Raw genomic sequence first — 12,762 nt, forward strand, 5'->3', positions numbered from 1 at the left:
TCAAGAGAAGAATCTTCAGAGCTAGGAATATTCCTTGAAAGAATGAATAAATGAATGAAATTCTTGCTTGACACATGGAAAGCTGATAGGTCACCAGGCCCAGTTGTTATTTGTTCTTAATTTGTTCTTTAATGTTCTTAAAGAAACCAAATGGAAAATGGCTGCTCTAAGAAAAATGGCCTAAGATCAGCCTCCCTACCAGAGGATTGGAGAATGGCCAATAAAATCTCGATTTTTAAAAAATTTGAAGACTCGATAGCGTAATATTTTCTGGATAACTTGGTTGAAAGCATTATTAAATGATAAAGATTAGCATATAGAAGAACATGCTCTGCTTTAAAAAAGGCTTCTGTAAAGGTAACTCCTGTCTCGTTAACCTTTTGGGTTTCTTTAAGACGATTAATCAACATGGGGACAAGATTTATTTGGTGTTCTAGAAAGGATTTCGGGAAGTCTCCTGAGCAAATTAAGTCGTGGAAGGGAAGGGTGGAAATATAGGTCAGTCGTAAGTTCAAGTGCATGGGCAGGTGTTAAAGTCTCCCGACAGAGGCGGGGGTTTTCACCGGGGGCCCCCGGTTCTAATTTCATCATCAATAATGTGGAGTTAAGAGTGAGGGGTAAAGTGGCCAGATTTGCGGATTGCCTGCCTGGCGGGGGGAGCAAAAAAGTGTTTTGAGGGAGCCCCAAAAGAGCGTCTCCACGCCGGGAGAACGGCCGTCCAGATACGAGATGCGGTCCAGGTAATGCAATGAATGCATTGCGGAGCAGGACAAACCCCAGGGCGGCTCCCAGGAGCGATCGGCGGGAAAGAAAGTAAGAAACCCTGGGCGGCCCGGCCACGGGAGAGACCGCTCGGCCACGGAGGGCGACGCGGGGCGAGGGTCGCGGGAGGGCGGCCGGGACGCGGCGAAAGGGGGCGCGCCGCGCTGGAGGGCGTCCCGAAGCGGCGCGGCGAGGGTGAAGCGGAGGCAGCCGCAGTCCTGCGGGGAGGGGGGAGGGGGAGGGGCGGGGGCGTCTCCGTGTCAGAGACCCCCCACCCCGCCCTCCGCTTCTGGGATAGCGGGGGCCGGCCTTCCCAGGGGCCGCCTGGGGGCCTCTCCCCTCCCCTCCCGCCCCTCCCGCCCCTGAGTCAGGTGGGATCCCCTCCCCTCCCCTCCTTGGGTGGGGGGCCCTGGGGTGCTGCAGTGAAGCGGGGTGCGCATGGCGCCCCAGCCCGTGAAGGGGAGAGAAGTGGGAGCACCGTTGGCTGGGGGTGATGTTGGAGGGCCTGGGGAGGACCCCGGGAGGGTGTGGGGAGGACCCCCACCCCCAGCGAGGTGACCTCCCACAGGCTCTTCCGCTTTCTCGCCTCTCGCAAGAGCCAGGGGGCCTTTTTAGTTTGGGGCGCGGGGAGGATCACTGGAGGCCCGCAACAAGCTGGCCGGGGCGAGGATTGTACCGCCGTGCATGCAGCCCGGTCGCCTGTCGCCCCGCGTGGCTCCTGGGAGGCATTTCCAGACGTGGCAAAGGTGCTCCCCGGGGCTCTGCGGACTGGACTGGACTGGACTGGACTGTCCGAAGGCCAGAACACTGGGCTGAGGGCCGCAGATGCGGTGCCCAGGGCCGTCTGAACGCGTGGGCCTGCGGGGCGCTTGCCCGTGGGCCCCATACTAATCTGTGCATGTCAACCCTTGGGAAATGGGAAAACTTCCCAAATTAACAGCAGTTGTTGTTGTCGAAGGGGCCCCAGGACACTGCTTTGCCCGGGGCCCATCATGCTGTTAAGACGGCGCTTGCCCTGGTCAGGGCTGGCCATACGCTGTGGCTGCATGAGGGGCCTCTCCTGGCAGGTGATTTGGGGTGTCCAGGAAGTCAGCACAGTCCATATTTTCACTCCCTGGGATGTGGGGAAGCACTTGAGTGATTTTCTGTCTGCAGTGCCAACATGCCTGGCCTGGCCTGGCCTTGGCACCTCGACTGGGAGTGGGGACGGCAAAATATGTTGCGCCCATTTTAATTAGCAGGTAGGCAACCAAAGAAGACTCTGCTAGTCTTGCTGGCGAAAGACAAGATGTTAAAAGAAAAGAGGAGCTTTAAAAATCCTTTCGTGCCGGGTCGGACAGGATAGATAAATAAATAAAACAGATTTATACTGAGTAATGGACTTAAGTTAAAAGAAACCAGATTTAGACTGGCAACCAGGAAGCATTTCCCCTTTGTCAGAGCAGTAGGACAATGGAGCCTCTTACTTGGGGAAGTGATGGGCTCTCCCCCACTGGAGACATTCAAAAAGCGCCTGGACAGCCATCTGAGTGGGATGGTGTAAATTAGTGTCCTGCAACAGGAGGGGGTTGAACCCAGTGGCCCTCTAGACCCATCCAACTCGACTATTATATGATTTTAAAACATTGGGCAATTAATCAGGGATCCTTCATTGAAGGACTGCTTTCTTTGAAAACGATTTCTAGATAGTTTACAGTAAGAGAGGCTGAAGGAGAATATAATGGCAGCAGAAGGTTTCATTAATTCATTTATTTAAAAAAAATTGTAGACCATCCCATTACCAAAGTCTTGGGATGGTTTAACAATATAAAATCTAAGAAGGAAGGACGGACGGACGGACGGACGGAACTGCTTAGGGCTTTGGGTAAAGAATAAACAGAGGACCCAACTGGATGCAAAGGCGAGAGAGTGTTAGGAACTGAAGGAAAATTGCGGGGAGGGCGGCAGCAGGGGCAGGATCCTGCATCTTCTAACTTTCAAAGCACTGTATGGTATTTTGTGCATAGCTGTCAGGCAAAGAAACCTCTCCAGGTATTTAGTTTGTGTCTCTGCATTTACAGCCGCTTGCTATTCTTCCTGAAGTCTGACTGGTCTGCTACCTGGAACCTACGCATTCCTTCCTGCCCTGATGGTATAATCATTCTGTAACAGGTGACTTAGCTTTGCAGACCTTCAGCGGCACCAGCTAGCGAGGCCATCTTTCTTGGAGGCAAATGGACAAACTCAACGGACAAGAGCCACTTGAGCAACTTCAGGCCTGGAAGCGACACCGAAATCTGGAAAGCAGCAAAGCAGCAGTTCCTGGGCCTGGGCAAGGACATGGTCAGCTCAGGCAGACATCGGTTTATCAGGCAGCTTTGCTGCCAGGCAGCTCGGGACCCCCGAGAGGTTTGCAACCAACTGCAGCACCTCTCCCGGCAGTGGCTGAAACCAGAGCAGCACACCAAGAATCAGGTCATGGACCTGGTAACTCTGGAGCAGTTCTTGACTCCTCTGCCGCTGGAGATGTCGAGCTGGGTGAGAGAATGTGGAGCGGAGACCAGTTCCCAGGCCGTGGCCCTGGCAGAGGGGTTCCTCCTGAGCCTGGAGGAGGACAGGAAACAGGGAGGGCAGCAGGGGAGAGCAGGGCATGCTGGGAACTCAAAGGGGTCAAGCAAGTGGTGGGGACGTACTAAAAGTATGTTCATTACCCAGCATTTTCTGAAAATCTTTTGAGGAGGGATGTGCAACACCCAAGTTCCACCCCTCCTCCCTTAAGCCGTCTCCCTGTTGCAGCTTTGGAACTGCCGTGTTGCTTCAGGTAAAGAATCTGTGTTCAGAATCGGGGCCCAATTTCCCTGGGGCAGAAAAGCCTCCTTCAGACACCGGGTGGAGTCCCTTGCAAAGGGAGACAAGCAGGAGATGGATAGAGCTGCCATCTTACAGGGTAAGAATAAATTACGGGGTTTACTGTGGGTAGATTTCCATGTGGCAAAACTCTTTTAAATGTGCAAGAATTCTTAGGGCTACTTTGATGATCCACTGCGCCTTTTAGGGTGTGAGGAAGACATCTTTCCTCAGCTTTTCTAAAAGGAGCTTTTCTAAAAGGAGTTCAAAAAGGAGCTTTTGAGGACTTCATACATCAGCACTTTGGTTTGTGGCCAGGAGCTAAACAGGAAAATGCTGTTAACCCACCTGAAAGATAGCTTCTAAAACACAAAAAGTCGATCAGTTATTTTGAAAAATGCACACAGACTTAATATGGTCTGGCAAGGAGGTTCTGTTGAGTTCAAAGCAGCTTACTAGCTTGTAAGATTGGGGCTGTCATCTAATCTCAGAGACAAATATAAGATATCCGGCCATTTATCTCTCTCACAGGGACAAAAATTATGCCAGCACTAACTCCTCAGCTGTCTCCTCTTCTGTATGATGAAGCAAAAGTAGATCAGGGAGGAGGAAGGACCGTGTGGGTGATTTTGTCCCTCCCCTGCCCTCCTTCTCTCCCTAGAACAAAATCATCTCCAGGTTTCTTCCAGCAAAGCTAAGACTTAAGATGCACCCGGCTGGATCTGACTGGCGGCCTATCTAGATTTGGATTCTTTCCACCTAGGCAACCTATATTTTATATATTTGTATTTATAATATTTTATATAATTTAATATTTAATACAATGTTTCCCCAATATTTTAACAGTTAATTGCTTTTATCCTTGTTTTTGTCATCATTATCAAATGGAGTTGGTTCTTGTATATGGTTGCTTTGTTTTTTGTAAGCCGTCCAGAGACTTTCAGTATTGGGAGGGCATATAAAAACTTTAAATGAATAAACAACCAATAGACCTACGTGGAATCCACCAACGGGGCACAAACACAGTAGCCACTGTGGCTTCCCAGTGACTCATCTTGAGGGGCTTGCTTCTTGGCAGGATGGCTGATAATGTCTCTGAGGAATGCTTGTTAAGCATTTTTTCCACCCAGGGCCTGGTGCTCTTTGAGGAGGTGGCTGTGTGCTTCACCGAGGAGGAGTGGGCCCTGCTGGATCCTGACCAGAGGGCCCTGCACAGGCAGATCTGGGAGGAGATCTGTGGGATCTCGTGGCCTCTCTTGATAAGGGTCCCTCTTCATGTGATGACGGTGAGAGCAGCAGCAGCGTTCGTAATTCTTGGCCAATTTCCTACATTCTTTGACATATATATAGAGTGGTCTCTTCCTTCCCATGTGGTGTGTACAATCCAAGTCAGGTGTGTTGACACAACCCAGGCATTGTGCAACATTTTGTCAACAGGTTCAAATCACAGGGCACAGTCGTACCAGAAACATTTCAAGAAGGCAACCTGGAACAAGGCGACTTATGCCAGGGCGACTTATTTTATATTGTTATTTTTTGTATTTTAACTTTATGTTGTGAGCCGCCCCGAGGCTTCAGCGAATGGAGTGGCATAGAAATGTTTTAATAAATAAAATAATAAATAAATAAACAAGCGGGAGGCGAGGATCAGTGCAGCGTGTGGTCAGAGTTCGAGATGGGCCCAGGAGATCTGGGTTCTAGTCCCCCACGGGCACGAAGCTCACTAGGTGACAATGGGCCGCTCATTCTCTCTCAGCCTAACCTACCTCACAGGATTGTTGTTCAAGCATACAGTGGAGTGGAGGAGGGCCATATAAACCTCCTGGGTTCTTCACAAGCAAAAAGGGGCTGGATATAATATAGTATTATATGTACCGTATTTTTCACTCTATTTGACGCACCTAGTTTTTAGAGGAGGGATCCATGGAAAGCTTCCTGATAATCACAGGCACATTCCCCATCACTTCCCCATGGGCTTCATTAAAAGACGGGTTGCCATTTGAAAACACACACCGACCTGTGATTAACAGCTCTCACCTGTGCCGGAGGAGGGGGGAGGAGCAGAGCGCGCCGAGCGTGTGCCGGCCAGGTGTGGTGCAGCCGGGCTGGCAGCGTGCCAGCGGTGGTCTTCTGGGTGGTGCGATGGCGGCGGCAGGCCTTCCCGGGCGGTGGGGGTGAGCAGTCCGTCTCTCCGTGCGGCCGGCGGGTTAAAGCCCGCGGCTTCTCCTCCTCTGCACCGCTCCCCCTGAGCCGCACAGCTCTCACCTGCACCGGAGGGGGGGCGTGGAGCAGGGCGCCCTGAGCGCGTGCCGGCCAGGTGGTGCCACGTGGTGCAGGCGGGCCGGCAGCATCCCGGGCATCAGGCACACACACATTCGCTCTGTAAGATGCACAGACATTTCCCCTTACTTTTGAGGGGGGAAAAGTACGTCTTATAGAGCAAAAAATACGGTAATATGTAATACAGTAGACTCCCAGCTATCTGGCCTAATGTGACAGAAGGGCAGGCCAGATAACAAAAAAGCTGGAGAGGCTGGAGTTCTATAAATGCTCACTGCCTACCCCACCCATACCATTAAAAACACCCTTTTATACCAAAACCCGCTCTTATTCATATTTTCTGACCTCTTAGTACAGGCCAGTACTTTTTAAATGTTTGTTATGTACTGTACTGTAAGTTTTAAAAATTTATTACAGAAAAAGGAAGTCCAAGGATAAAAATATTGTACACATTTTAAGATAAATTTTATAAAGTCTAACTTAATTGCAGGAAACATAAAATCATGTACACTGTACAGTATGAATACATACACTTTTAAAGTAAAACTAATGTAAAATGTAGGCTTAATTCTTACAAAAATTATTTAAACTTATTTTACTGTTCATTGATAGTTATTTTTTAACTAGGCCGGATAGTACGGCGGCCAGATAGTCGCGAGCCGGATAGTCAAGAGTCTGCTGTAATAGGCTGGATATAAAGAATGACGTGATAATATTTGAAGGTCTGCAGGGTGGGCCCCGCCAGAACCTCTGTCCCACATCTGCAGAGCAGCACACAGCACTCCAAGATCAGCTGATGGAGCCCAGAACCAATTCTCTCCTGGACTGTTCCGACCACTCTCTCAGACTGCAGTCTCTGCACTCAAAGACACTCACTGCATGAATCTTAACTGTGTTGGGGATGAGAATCTGCTTTTGTCCCATTCCGAAGGCTTAAAGCAGGTCGTCTAATCCTGAGTTCCCATGGAAGTACACAGCACAACATGCCAGGATGTTTCCCTAACCAAACTCTTTGCTGGACCTATTACAGGCCCTCCAGCATTAGCGTATTGGGTCCTATTAACCCCTCTCCCATCAGTACCCCTGGTCGAGTTGCAGTTTGGACATTTCGGATTACCCTTGGTCTGCCCCATCTGCTACCATCTGCTCATAGCATCTCTCCAAGGTCTCTGTACCCACGGCATCCAAGGATCCCTTTTGACGTTTTTTAACTGGAGGAGTGGGTCTTGAGTAAGAAAAAGTCCTTTGGGAAGTTCTGCACTGAATGATGGGTCCTCTCCTTTCTTCGGGCCATGTTTGCATTCTACCGCCTCTCCAGACTGCTGAGAATGCCATGCATCTGGTTGTCCTCTTATCTGCTCAACAATTCGGTGGGGCTGGCTAGGGTGAGAGAGAGTAACTTGTCCTCCAGCACCTACTAAAGTTCATGTCTGAGCTGAAGCTGAACCCGGACCTCTGTGGTCCCAATCCCTTCCTCTGTACTGCACTATCTCCAAGCCAGTGCCACTCAGCAGAGGCCCATAGAGAAATAAAGCTATCTCTTAGATATTTTTATTTTATTTATTTATTAAAACATTTTTATGTTTTATGTAGAGCCATCCTCCACCTTGGCCTTTAGAGCTATGTTACCACTGAAGTCATTCACATATTAGACATTCCATTTCTGACTCAGGGTTTTACCGATTTCTCGTCTTTATTTTAGAGAGTGACAAGTGTGAAATGGAGAATAAAAGCAAACCATATTGGATGTCACAAAAAAGAGACAGCTGTAAAAATAGAGGACAACAAAATAGGAAGACTGGAGGACATCAGGAGAGAAAGAACAATCCTCTTGCTTCTCAGGGCAGTGACTGTGATACTTCAGTGGACGGGAAAACAGATAAAATGCAGGAAAACCTTTGGTGCTATGTATGTTGGAAAACTTTCAAGTCTAAATCAAACCTTAAAGCTCATTCCAAAATCCACACAAGGGAGAAACCATTTCAGTGCTTGGAGTGTGGAAAGAGCTTCAGTCAGAAGATTCATCTTACGTTTCATCAACGAAATCATACTGGAGAAAAGCCATATCAGTGTTCAGACTGTGGGAAGAGGTTTAGTCGTAAGACACATGTTATCTCACATGAAAGGATTCACAGAGGGGAGAAACCGTATCAGTGCTCGGTATGTGGGGAAAGCTTCACTAAGAAGTTATGTCTTACTTCTCATGAAAGAATCCACATGGGAGAAACCATACCAGTGCCTGGACTGTGGAAAAAGCTTCACTCAGAAAATAAGTCTCACTTTGCATCAAAGGGTTCACACTGGGGAGAAACCATATCAGTGTTTCTACTGTGGAAAACACTTTAGTAAGAGCGCAGACCTCACTTCTCATGAAAGGGTTCACACAGGGGAGAAACCATACCAATGCTTTGACTGTAGAAAGAGGTTTAGTAAAAGTTCCGACCTCACTAAACATTGAAGAATTCACACAGGAGAGAAACCGTACCAGTGCATAGACTGTGGAAAGAGATTCAGCCAGAAGATACATCTTATTTCTCACCAAAAAATCCACACAGGGGAGAAACCATATGAACCTTTGGACTGTGGAAAGAGTGTCAGTCGGAAGATAAATCTCACTTCCCATCCAAACATTCATATGGGAAAGAAAGCATATCAGTGCTTGAAGTGTGGAAAGAGCTTCTATAAGAAGATGTATCTTGCTACTCATCAAAACATTCACACAGGGAAGAAGCATTATCAATATTTGGGCCTGTCTCAACACGTCACTGGCCCTACCCATGAACGTGGACACACCCTGGACCTGGTATTCACGACGGGGCAGGTGGAGGATGACCTGAGGGTGAAGAACTTATGTTTGACTCCCCTGTCATGGTCAGATCACCTCCTGGTGAGGTTTGTGCTCGAGAGCGGCCTCTCCCTCTATAAGAGTGCGGACCCGATTGTATGGGCCCGCCCCCGGAGCCAGATGGATCCGGATGGATTCCTGGGGGCCCTGGGGGAGTTTCCGGCTGACAAGACTGGTGCTCCTGTCGAGGCTCTGGTCGAACTGTGGAACGGAGAGATGACCAGGGCTGTGGACACGATCGCTCCTAAGCGTCCTCTCCCACCGGGTAGAGTCCGCTCTTCCCCTTGGTATACACCTGAATTACGGGCGATGAAGCGAGCTGGGAGATGGCTAGAGCGTAGGTGGAGGAAATCACGGGATGAATCTGACCGAACACACTTAAGAGCCCACTATCGGGCCTATGCTGTGGCGGTGAAGGCGGCGAAAAAGAAGTTTTTTTCCGCTTCCATTGCCTCCTCACAATGCCGTCCGGCGGAGCTTTTTCGAGTGGTGCAAGGCCTGGTTCGCCTGGGTCCTAAGGAAGATCCGATGCCACCCTCAAAGGCCCGCTGTGACGACTTTGCCAGGCATTTCAGGGAGAAAATCGCTCAGATTCGTCACGAGCTGGACTCCACTAATGAATCAGAGGTCTCTGAGGAGTCGCCAATGCCACCGTCTGGTCCAAAATTACTGGAGGAATTTCAATTATTGCGGCCCAATGATGTGGACAAGGTGCTTGGAAGAGTACGTCCCACCACTTGCCTATTGGATCCTTGCCCGTCTTGGTTAATAAATAACTCCAAGCACGGGATTGGGACCTGGATCTTGGAAGTGGTTAACGCTTCTCTGAGGGAGGGTCGAGTGCCTGCCCCTTTAAAGGAGGCGGTAATACGACCGGTCCTGAAGAAAGCGTCACTGGATCCAGAGATGGCCACTAACTATAGACCTGTGGCCAACATCCCGTTTCTGGGCAAGGTGTTGGAGCGAGTGGTGGCGGGACAACTCCAAGCACTCTTGGATGAAACTGATTATCTGGATCCTTTTCAGTCCGGCTTCAGACCCGGGTACAGTACTGAATCTGCCTTGGTCGCCCTGTACGACGACCTGTGCAGGGAGAAGGACAGGGGGAGTACATCCCTGTTGGTTCTTCTGGACGTCTCGGCGGCTTTCGATACCATCGACCATGGTATCCTTCTGGATAGACTTGCGGGATTGGGGGTTGGAGGCACTGCTTTGCAGTGGTTCCGCTCCTATCTCGATGGTCGATTCCAGAAGGTAGTGCTGGGGGACCATGTCTCTACATCATGGCAGCTATGCCATGGGGTACCACAGGGCTCCATTCTATCCCCTCTGCTATTTAACATCTATATGAAACCGCTGGGAGAGGTCATCAGGAGGTGTGGGCTGCGGAATCATCAATACGCTGATGATACCCAGCTTTACCTCTCATTCTCCACTAATCCAGGTGAGGCAGTGGCTGTGCTGAACCGGTGCTTGGCTGAGGTAAGGAAATGGATGAGGGCCAATAAACTGAAACTCAACCCAGACAAGACGGAGGTCCTGTTGGTTGGCGGATCGGGTTTCGGAGAGGGTGGATTTGACCTGGTCCTGAATGGTGCAACACTCCCTCTTAGGGATAAGGTCCGCAGCTTAGGAGTACTCCTCGACCCGGAGCTTTCTTTGGAAGCTCAGGTGACAGCGGTAGTGAGGAACGCCTTCCTTCAGCTTCGGCTGATTAATCAGCTGCGCCCCTACCTGGAGTACGACTGCCTGGCGACGGTGACACACGCGCTGGTGACTTCCCGCCTAGACTTCTGTAACGCGCTTTACGTGGGGCTTCCCCTGAAGACAGTCCGAACACTTCAATTGGTGCAAAATAGAGCTGCCAGGTTGCTGACGGGGACGGGGCGTTATGCTCACATGACTCCAGTCCTCCATCAGCTTCACTGGCTTCCCATTGAAGCCCGGGCCCAATTCAAGGTGTTGATTATAACCTACAAAGCCCTAAACGGCTTGGGTCCTGGCTACCTGAACGAGCGCTTACGTCCGTATATGCCCGACCGCCCTTTGAGATCTGCGGGAGAGTCCCTTCTCCGGGAACCCTCCATGAAAGAAATTAGGAGAGTAAGTACCCGGAGGAGGGCTTTCTCTGTGGTGGCGCCCAACCTATGGAATTCACTCCCCAAAGAGGTCCGCCTGGCACCGTCGTTACTGGTTTTTCGGCGCCAGGTAAAGACCTTTTTATTTAAACATCATTTCAATTGTTAAAACATATGATCTGGCCGGGGCAACTTCTTCTTCCTTCTCTTTCTCCTCCTATATTTTTATTTTATACTGATAATTTTAATTTTGTATTTGTAAATCAATGTATTTTTTGTATTTTTATATTTAATGGTAATTTATTATGTACTATTGTATTTCAATGTATTTTATCATGTTGTAAGCCGCCCCGAGGTTTCGGCAAGGGGCGGCATAGAAATGTAATAATAATAATAATAATAATAATAATAATAATAATATTTTGACTGTGGAAAGAGCTTTAGCATGAGTAGAAATCACACTACGCATGAAAGGACACATACTGGGGAGTAAACGTATCAATTCAGGAACTTTGGGAAGAGCTGCAGAAATAGTGTGAAAATGCATCAACTCACTTCGGAGAAGCCATCTCAGTATTTGGAGTCAATGCTTCAGTCAGAGTATGTACCGTGCCTTCAGTAGAAAAGCAAGCCCTGCTTTTCATCAGAGAATTCACAGAAATGTGAAACTTATAATAATTTGAAGTATGCAATTTGTTTCAGTTAAAAGGCACATCTTGCTTCTCAGGATGTAGGTAACTCAGGAGAGAAACCCTGTAGGTTACACAATGGGAAGAGGTTTGGAGTATAGCACAATTTAAGCCATATTTTGTGTTGGAGAACCCACTTACAAGATGCACTGAGGCCTTCCTGCTCAAGCCACTAGATTTTAACACTGTCATTCAGTGTATTAATCACTATTCAGGGAGTCATTGAAGTTGAGCAATGGGAAATTCCCAATGAATAGAAGGAAGTACTTCCTCATACAGCCTATCATAAGACTGTGGATTCACTACTGCAAAATCTCATGTTGGCTACCAATTAGATTGCTTTAAAGGGTCAACTTAATAAAATTCATGGAGGATAAGGCTAAAATCACTAGAAGTTATTTTAACTTGAAATCTTAGATTCACTTTCAGTCTAAGTTTGGATTGGTTGCCAATTTGGTGATTTAGTGGATGGCAATTCAAACAATTTTTTTCCAGGTTTAGCTCTATGTGTGTGTGTGTGCGTGTGCTGGAAGAGGACATCTTCTAATACCTTCAACTGTTTAATCTCCTTGGACAATGCAGAGGGGTAGTCCTGTGCATAATATTTGTTGTTGTTAGTCGCAAAGTCATGTCCGACCCACTGCGACCCCATGGACAACATTCCTCCAGGCCCTCCTGTCCTCCACCATCCCCCAGAGTCCACTTAAGCTCACACCAACTGCTTCAGTGACTCCATCCAGCCACTTCTTTCTCTCCCCTCCCCTTCTTCTTTTGCATAATATTATGTGTGGGTTAATAGTAGAAACCAGCCACAACTTAAAGAAGTTACTTAACTTAAAAGGTGATGACCTATAAAGCCCTAAACGGCTTGGGTCCTGGTTACCTGAAGGAGCGCTTACGTCCATATATGCCCAGCCACCCCTTGAGATCAGCAGGAGAGGCCCTCCTCCGGGAGCCCTCAGTGAAGGAAATTAGGAGGGTGGCTACTCGGAGGAGGGCTTTCTCAGCGGTGGCGCCTAAGTTATGGAATGCGCTCCCCAGAGAGGTCCGCCTGGCGCCGTCGTTATTTGTTTTTCGGCGCCAGGCGAAGACCTTTTTATTTATGCAGCATTTTAAATGTTAATATTATTGAATTTTATTCGGCCAGGGTGGCTTATTTTATTTTACTGTATATATTTTAATTGTCATTGTTTTAATGTATTTTGTATTCAATGTTGTAAGCCGCCCCGAGGCCTTGGCAAGGGGCGGCATAGAAATGTTTTAATAAATAAAAATAAAAAAT

Source organism: Varanus komodoensis, unplaced genomic scaffold (genome assembly GCF_004798865.1).
Source record: "Varanus komodoensis strain SLA01 unplaced genomic scaffold, ASM479886v1 scaffold64, whole genome shotgun sequence".
Classification (NCBI taxonomy): domain Eukaryota; kingdom Metazoa; phylum Chordata; class Lepidosauria; order Squamata; family Varanidae; genus Varanus; species Varanus komodoensis.